Source organism: Lissotriton vulgaris, chromosome 12 (genome assembly GCF_964263255.1).
Source record: "Lissotriton vulgaris chromosome 12, aLisVul1.2, whole genome shotgun sequence".
Lineage (NCBI taxonomy): Eukaryota > Metazoa > Chordata > Amphibia > Caudata > Salamandridae > Lissotriton > Lissotriton vulgaris.
In genome coordinates, this window is record NC_141700.1 from 154,607,528 (window position 1) to 154,617,500 (window position 9,973).

The window sequence follows — 9,973 nt, forward strand, 5'->3', positions numbered from 1 at the left end:
ATTGTGACCAAACGTTATCTCCAGGCAGAATTTTAAGCAAAGCAAAAAAAAAAAGAGCCTTATTTTCTACAACAAAAGAGGCACGTTTTACATTTTTTCTCCCACAAATGGTCACTTTTGTGGCACTTTTTACCTTCTAGTCCTTATATTTCAACAAACTCTTAAAGTTTGCAAAGTATCCAAAAAATTGAAAGGAAAAACCTTCACAAATTTGCAATCAGTGTAACAAAGCCTGAAGCATGTCCACGTCCTGCTTGTATTGTTTGAAGATACTCACAGTCCAGTCAGATGTGAACCGTTGCATGCTATACCAACCCATTTCAATCAATTTTCTGCATCAGCAAGGACCAGAGACTGTAAAGCAAATTAGCTGAGCAAGATTATCTGTGACTTGTAGTGGCCCTAGGGTGACTCATTTCCTTCAGTTGGCACCCATCACTCACAGTGATCCGCGTGGATGGCTCACTGCAGCCGGTGCAAGGTTTGTTTACAGCATGATATGCAGATTCTCTGACTGCTCAACTCCAGCACCCGAATGACCGTTGTTTTCCACCAGCCATTTGGCCAATGAGCTGGAGTCGTTAGAGGCCGGTTTTTAAAGCAGGAGGCCGCTGATGGCGCCTCTGTCACTTCCTTCAGCTTCCCCAGGAAATTACATCAGGCATGTGTGTGTGTGTGTGTGGGTATGAGCATGGGGGAGGTTGGAGGCTGGAGAGAGAGAGAGAGAGAGAGAGAGAGAGATGAGAGAACGAGGAGGAAGGGAGCAGGGCTGGTTTGAACATTTTTGCCAAGGCTGTTTTTGGTTCTCAGTCCGGTATTACAAAATCCCATTGATCTGTTGTTGCCCAGGTTGGAGGAGCTGGTCCACTCAGTGGCGTAACAAAACTTGAGCGCCCCCCTGCAAAATACATAGAAGGGCCCCCCTCCGGACTCAGTCAAGAGCTCTCAAGCCAGGTAACTGGGCTGAGGGTGCTCCCTGGAGCTCGCCCCCTATGTTACGCCACTGGGTCCACTCTTCTTTGCCACTTAGTTGAATAAAATACAGGACTGTACACGTGCTGCATGAATGTTGTGATTTTGAGAGAAGAAGCCGAAGGTGTTGAGTGTGAACGCCATGACCATGGTGTGCTTCAGTCCTCTATTCAAGTAGGAAACCAAAAGAAAATATAACTTGTCTTGCTGTTAAGACGCCCACCCTAGCCCGGTACTTTGGACCTATGCAGTCCAGTGCACCCACCATCAATGCAGTTGTGTACCCAAAACATCTGCTTGGAATGGAGCACTTTGAGGCCCATCGACGAGCCAATGAGTTCCAAGTGCTTCAGGCTCGGCAGGTACATATGGCAAGATCCTGGTAAAATGGACGTGCGTACACTGAAAAATGCAGGCACCAGAGCGGTGCCACTCCATCCAGCTTGCCTGTGCACGGTGGCAACAGTGCCAGTATGGATGAAAGAGTCATTATCCGAACCTTTAGACCCTCATGTGGGCTGTGGCAGTGGAATTGAGCTTCGATTTGGCAGCTTTTATTTTCAAGAAGATAAACAAATGGACTTGCCAGTTGTTAGAAGTTGGGAACTTACTTGTTCGTTAAATGTTTCCAATACTGATGTTTATTAAACCATTGGGCCATTTATGCTTGTTAGAACTTGGGTATCTTCAAACTCGGTACAGTCCTTTGCCACTGTGCATATAATGTCTGAGGTCATTGAATCCTAAACTACCTAAAGGTGACAGATGGATAGAATTCCCCTGCCATTAATCTATATATGTTAGAGCCATCTGGTGCATATAGGTGGAAGAGGTGTGGCGCAGCGGCCAGGGTGCCTGACTACGGACCAGGGGGTTCACGGTTCGATCCCCGCGGCAGGTAAGCCCAACACCATGTGACTCTGGGCAATTGCTTGCTTAATCTTCCCGAGGGCCCCCAGCGCCGAGACACCTCTCCGGCGGTAGCTGTGCACTTTACAAATGCTGGTATTTAATATATTTCTCTGGATGTTTTTCTATGTAGTGCCTTAGGAGTAATTTTTGCATGTCAGGTGGTGATGCTATTTTGCACCTTTGCGGTGGACGCTTCGTATATTATTTATTAATTGACAAATATTACAAGTCTGCAAATTTCACCTTTGCGTCAGTTTTCATTTTTCACCTGTAATGCAAGTGTCAGAAACAGGAAACTACAAACATATAAAGGACACACGTGTACACTGAAAATGTAGCAGCTAGCTGTGTACTCGCAGCAGGGGATGATGGAGAATACTAGGAAGCAGGACAATTAGCACACCTCGCACTTTTAGATTCTTTACAAAGAAAAGATTGTTCCACTGCTCGGGCACATGAACAGCACCCCTCAATATTATTACTAGATTCGTGTGAATATCTCTCTCTGAAATGATTTCCAAAAGTCAGGCATTCAGTGCGTTTAGCAAGGAGGAAATTTGTGATGGTTTTAAAGGTAATAGCGATGATATTCGAAGTTATTTTGAAGGCTTTTCTGCAAATGGATTCCAGAGAGGACTCTGCTGTGCTGCACACTCAATGACAGCTGGTACATTAGGCTTTTTAGGTCGAAGCCTACCAGACGGCGCAGCTGTCTGCTTTGCTAACGATATCTTGGGGACAGTTGTAAAGCTTCCCAGGGAATGCATAAGGCTCGTTGCTTACTATTGCTTTTGTAATTTGTAACTCACATTTTCTTGCTTTCCATTGGTTTTAGGCTGTCCAGCTTCAGTTTGTCCCTTCCGTTGCCCATATCTTATTTACTGTATCCTTCAGAGTGCTACTGTTCTGTAAACATATGCAAAAGAAACAATTGATGGACGGAATGCTGGACAATACAATCATTCACCCCCAGTCACAAGGATCTGGGTATGACATTGTTCTGCATTCTGTACATCAATTGTTCTTTTTGCATTTGTCACCCCAAGTGAAACGGGTATGCCCAGACGTGGGTTCCGTGCTTTCCATGCCACTGGAGTCCAGCTATCCTGGCTGATGAGGGCTGAAAGCCTGAAACCGGTCCTAGGATGCTTGTTTCCAGTCCAGGGAGGACCTGGCCCGGTACTTCGGGCTGGACTGTTCCCATTGGGGCGCAGGGTCAAGACTGATTTGCATATGGCTGAGTCCAGACTGGAATGGCATGGTGAGCAAAAACAACAATGGATTTAGGCCCGGATCTCTATACTGGGGTGAATGTATGACACTGCTCTGCATTCTGTCCATCAATTGTTCTTCTTGATACATCTGCTGTGCATTCAAAGACAGAGGTTACATTTCAGGCTGTGTCTTCCAGGGAACATGGTGTTTACTCTCACTTTGAAGTCAGAGAAATTATGTGACAATCTTATCGGGAATTGAAAGGCTTTTTTCGTCCACAGGACAGAAAATGAACTGTGCTCGTATTTCAGAATACATCAGAAGTAAGCAAACATTAGGTTAATTCATGACATTTGACATTTGTGCACTGGATACTTTTATCAGTAAAATGTTATGTCTGTCCAAATGTAATGGTCATTTCAATTGAAGATGTGTTGTGTGTAATGGCAGTGCGCTACCACACCATGCATACTTCACTTTACGCCATTCCACTCTACTCTGCAACATTCCACACCACTGCACCCTACTGTGCAGTATTCTACTCTATGCAACTTCACTCTACCCCTCTCTATTCTACATCACTCTACTCCATGCCAAGGCACTGTGCACCACACCAGTCTATGCCAATCTACTCTCACCAATCCACTCTACGCCACTCCAGTCGATGTCACTCTACACTGCAACACTGCACTCTATGCAGCACGGCACTCTATTCTGTACCACTCCACTGTACGCTAGTGCACTCTAAGCCTATCCACTCTACGCCACTACAGTCTATGCCACTCTATGCCACCCCACTGCACTCTATGCAAATGCACTCTATTCTGTACCACTCCACTGTATGCCAGTGCATTCTATGCCTATCCACTCTAATCTACTCTGCACAACTGCAGTCTATGCCACTCTTCGCCACTGCACTCTTTACCACTCCACTCTACAGGGCACCACTCCACTCTACACCACTTTATTCTACTCTGAAACAATCTACTCTGTGCTCCTACACTCTGCGCCACTCCTACCTACGCTGCTCCACTCCATTCTGTGCCACTCTCCTCTACTCTGTACCATTCTACTCTACACCGCTGCACTCTACGCCAATGTACTCCACCAATTTACTCAAAAATAATGCTCTCTACTCCACTGCACACTACAAAAATCTACTCTGCACCACTGCACTTTGCACCACTATACTCTACAACAGTCTATGTCACTACACTCCGCACCGTTGTACTCAACATCACTGCACTCTATGCCACTGTGTTCCTCTTTACACTACTGTTGTCTACGTCGCTGCTCTCTATTTTATTTCGGGCCACTGCTCTCTATGCCTCTTTATTCTGAAATACTCTACCTATGCCACTGCACTCTACCTCAATGCACTCTACAACACTCTCTTCTGCAACACTCCACTCTCCACCAATGAACTCTATGACATCTGATTTGCACCACTGCACTTTATGCTGCTGCACAACTCTATACCACTGCACTCTACGCCACTCTACTTTACACCTCCCTACTATATGCCAATACACTCTACACCACTATATGCCACTCCACTGTACACCACTTTACTCACATCACTTTAGGCTAATGCACTCTATACCACTTTACTAAAAAAAATAATGCACTGTACACAACTGCACTCTACATCAATCTACTCTGCACCACCGCACATTTTGCCACTATACTCTACAACAGTCTATGCCACTGCACTCCACACCATTGTGTTCTACGTCACTGCACTCTACAGCACTCTGTGCCACTGCTCTCTACGCTACTCTAATCTGCACTACTCTTGTCTATGCCACTGCACTCTACCTCAATGCACTCTACAACACTCTACTCTGTAACACTGCACTCCCCACCACTGAACTCTATGCTACTCTACTCTGCGTCACTGCACTCTATGTTGCTGAACTACTCTATTCCACTGCACTATATGCCAATGCACTCTACGCCACTACACTCTATGATACTGTACTCTGTCACCCTCCACTCCACTCTACACCACTCTACTGTACATCTCTCTACTGTAAGTCAATGCACTCTACTCTACTGTGCACCACTGCACTTTTCACCACAGCACTCTATACCACTCCACTCTAGGCCACTCCACTCTACGTTGCACAACTCCACACTACACCAGTGCACTCTACACCACTTCTCTCTACCTTGCACCAGTCCACTCTATGCCACTTCAATCTACTCTATGCCACTGCACTCTATGCAACTGCACGATACACTACTCTGTGCCACTCCACTCCATGATGTACCACTCTACTCTGCATCCCTCTACTCTTTGCCACTGCGCTCTACGTCACTCTATTTTAAACTATTGAACTCTACGCTAAACTCTACGCTAATATACTCTGCACCACTGTACTGTATGCCACTGCTCTCTACAGCATCTATTCCACTGCACTCTTCACCAGTGTGTTTGACACTCTGTAAGACTGCACTCTCCGCCACTTAACTATATGCTACTCTACAGCAATGTGCTCTATGCCACTGTGAGGAACCAGAATTGACTTTTGGTCCCATGAGCCATATATTCGTTGTTTGAAAGTTAGCGTGATGCATCTAGAAGACTAACAAAGAAACGCAAACCTTAATATACACACGAAAAGAAGTAATTTTGGAATAAACATACACCATATTGCATGTTTTTGTATCTAGATCACAAACAGCCCTGCTTGACTCGACCGACGCCATTTTGTGGCCTCGCTCGTTCTCTGCATTAGCAAGCCCTATCCTTGCATTCTGCCAAAGCCGTTCCCCTGAGAAATAGCCCAACTGTTGCAAACTGCTGTTTCTGCACGTTAGGCCTGTCAAGGTTATAGGTAGAAGGAGGAGGCTGGATAAGCACATTCCCGAGGGGGTGCGGGACAGACTCTCTCGGAGTTAGCAAAAGGGAGTCACCCGCGTGACCTTGCTATAATGAGATGAGCTAAACCAAGAGCGCTTGGTTTCCCATATATGGTCTTTCCCTCTGCACCAACCTGTACCAACTTGTATTTTTCCATCTTGGGTAACGGTTTCGAAATGTAACAGTATATATGTGATGTTCTGACAATGTGCCAGCAGTCTTCTTGGCGGACCTCGTGGGGTTAGGTCGCAAGGAGCTCCTCTGGCAGAGTTTTGTTTGTTATAATAAACGATTGAACCTTCTACACTGCCAACTGACTGATTATTGGTAATGGGTATGGGACTAGTCGTATGTATGACTCTAATTGGGATATGATAAATAATTTTCGGTACTTCAGTGGGCGACTCCGCCGGGACTCCGCGTTGGGGTCGTCCCTCTGTAAACAGAAAAGAGACGGGACATTGAAAGGGGCAATTTTGATCGGGGGGTTGAAGAATAGACCAAAGAATTTGGGGTCTGCTCCACTCTCTCGATCGCGAAAACCCCAGCTGCTAGTGACCCCACGCCGGAGTCCTTCGGGTGAACCCCGAGAACCAGCCACGTTGGCATTAACGGGAGTTGGCAGTGAAGAACGTACAATCAGACCTGCGTGCACCAGGTGAGTGTCTTGTCTTGTCTTGTGTTGGATATCTTTCTGAATTTTGGATTTGAGACTTGGCATGTGGTGACCCTCGGTCACGGAGAACTTTTGAAAAAGGGGGTCTGACGGGGCAGCATTGAACCTGCACGTGCGGACGCCCCTGTTTTGGTTGGTGAAAATAACAAGAGATAGAGACCAGACGCCTTGGTGTGAAATACGGTTTTCCACCAGGCCGGACTGCTCTCGGGAATGCCGGCAGTTGAGATTGGGTAGCACTCGGACAGATCTGGAGCGGCGCTTGAAAAAGCGGGCTTAGCCAGAATAGTTCGGGAGGTGAACCATGAATGCTGTCGGATGGCCCGTAGATCGGTCTGTGGTTTAGAAACCTGTGTGGCTATCTCTAGGCAGTCTAAGGACAACACTGTTGTACAGAGGCATTTTGAGCTTTGATGGTTTGGAAAAGGTTCTCCATAGGTGGGAGTCGACGGGCTCCACCTTTTCTTTGCAAATATCTGTGTTTTCGTTTTTGTCTTTTATGTTGATGTAAACTGAAGGTTTGTTTTCGCTCTGCGATTACTTAATTTGTGTAAGAGTGAAATCAAATGGAGACATGGCCATGTGTATGAGAGTGTAATGCTTAATGATTTTTGATTCCTTTGCAGCTTAATTTAGGTAGAGGAGGGCCATGCCGTGCTTTAGTAAACTATGCTTTGGCTGTGTTCACCTAGGGAGCACGAGGTTGGATGAAAGCCAGCCGGCCTGTAAGCACGGAATAGGACCCCTCCTCTTTAATACCTTGTGGCACAAGTACACCAAGGACAATGTAGAGCAGCAATGGCCAAAAACAGGGTCTTTTGACAAGAAAAAGTTCCAGTACCTGCAAGAATGCCTATTTGCTAAACGTAGTAGGCAGGCCATGTTTGATACCCTTAATAAATGGCAGAAAGAGGCAAAGGGGAGACGCATCCGGTCTGAAAAACTTCTGAAAATACAGCAGGGGCAGACTGTAACTCAGAAAGCCATTGCTCAAGCAAAAATAAGACGGAGAAGAATATTGAGTAAGCAGATAGACAGTTTAGGTTGCAAGTAGATAAGAGTTATGTGACGCGGAACGAAGCAGAAGACGAAATAGAGGATTTGCTAGATAAAAGACCTCCCCCACCGTACGCACCGCAACGCATATACCCCGCAGTACCTCTTCAGATGATGGCTACGCCGCAAGCCTCCGCACCGGAGGAACTCGCACCTCTCACCTCTCTGGGGACTACCCGCGCCCCACCTACCTCAGTGAGAGACCTAGCTACCCTCATACCTGATCCCAGGCAATCCCCGGGATCGCCCCATGTGACAATAGCAGCTCCGAGCCCCATATGGACCTCCCAGTCAGCCAGTAAAAGGTTGACTGGGATAAATTGACAGCCTGTATGTAGAAAAAGGATGAAAGTGTGTCTGACTTCTTTACTAGGTTTGAAGGGGTCTTTATTGACTTCAGCTGACAGGATTTGGCCACGGAAGGTGGAATTACGTTGTTTGTGAATAGATTTGTTACCAACTTGGCACCGGAAATTTCTGCGCGGTTGCAGGCCGCAGAAAGCACCTGGACTACCTCCACCCCTCCTTGATTCTGATTATGGCCCAATATTACGAGCATAGGGAAAATGGGAGCAAGGTTAAAGTAGATAAAAAGGCTAAGGATCTTAAAACACGGGTGCTGCTTCAGCAAATTGTCTGAGGACAGGGAGGAGGGAGAGGAGCCAGAGGGCCGGTGTCCAGAGGGGTGGGAACAGGCAGAGGTGCAGGCGGGGCTCCAACAGTAGGGATAAACCAACGCTCGTATTGTAAACAGGAGGGACACTGGAAAGCGCAGTGTCCGCTATTACTTGCCCAGAACGGCGCAGTCCGAGGGCGAGGACGAGGGCGAGGTGGCCCAGATCGGAGTGATATGCACAGGGAGGAAGCATCAGGCAAGTCTGAATGGAATCATTTTGATGGTCACCAAGGCAGACAGTATTATCATGATGATTACGCATTTGAGGATCAGGATGGGTACGTCCACCCATAGGACAGCCAGGGACAGAGTAGGGGCCAAGTATCGATCTCAGTACATCAACAAAGACCCTATGTGAAGGGGGAATTAATGGGGACTTCTGAGAACTTCCTAATTGACACAGGGGCAATGAATAGTTCAGTCGCTCGATCATTGGTTCCAGGGGCCGCTCTGTCCGGGCAAAATAATGTATCCGTGGGATTTTCAGGGTTCCCAGTAGTCAGTCCCATCTCTAAACCACACCCCTTCATGATCGGTCCTGCCACTGTTGAATCACCTTTCCTGTTAACTTCACATTGTGGGGAGAATCTGTTGGGCTTAGATATGCTGAAGAAGTTGAACGCAAAAAATACTGCTCCCCTGATGGGGTTTATTTGACGATACAACCCCACCCTGACTGTATGAAACAATGTTTTGCTAAAAATGAACCTCTTCCCCCTGAGTTTGACGGCATTCCGGCTGCTCTATGGGCAACTGGGCATGCTGACGTGGGTAAGTTAGACATTCCCCCAGTCCATATCACGTTGAAAACTGGTACAAAATTACCACGCATACCGCAGTATAGGATCTCACCAGCCGGTGAGCGGGCTCTGCTTTCAATCATTCAAGATCTCATTGACAAAGGAGTGGTGGAAGAAACAGCTGCTAATATTTGTTATATCCCAATTCTCCCAATTTAAAAAAAAATTCTGATCCTGCAACACAGGGACAAGGTGATGCCTATCGTTTCGTGATTGACCTTAGAGCCGTTAATAAGATTGTTGTACCGCAGTATCCTGTGGTGACGGACATCACCACTATCCTTACCATGATCCCGCCCACTGCTCAGTATTTTTCGGTCATTGATCTGAAAAATGCTTTCTTCAGCATTCCTATCCATCCCGATAGCAGACAGATCTTCAGATTCTCGTTATCTGGCCGAAGCTTCAGATTCTGTCGTGCACCTCAAGGCTATACTGAGAGTCCGAGTATCTATAGCCAGGCCCTTAAGGCTCTATTGGACGATCTAGCCTTGCCAACGGGCAATGTGCTTTTGCAGTATGGTGATGACCTGTTGATCGCCTCTGACACAGAGGAAGGTTGCAAAACTGCCACTGTTAAATTATTGCACCATTTGGCAGCGAAGGGGAATAAGGTGTCCTTGTCTAAATTCCAATACTGTCGACAGGAGGTAACCTACCTACGTCATCTACTGTCGAAGGAGGGAAGGCGATTGACTCCTGAGAGCATTACTACCATCTCTAACATGTCTGTCCCTCGCACGCAGCGCGAAGTTCGTGCTTTCCTTGGCATCACTTCTTACTGTCACCAATAGATACCT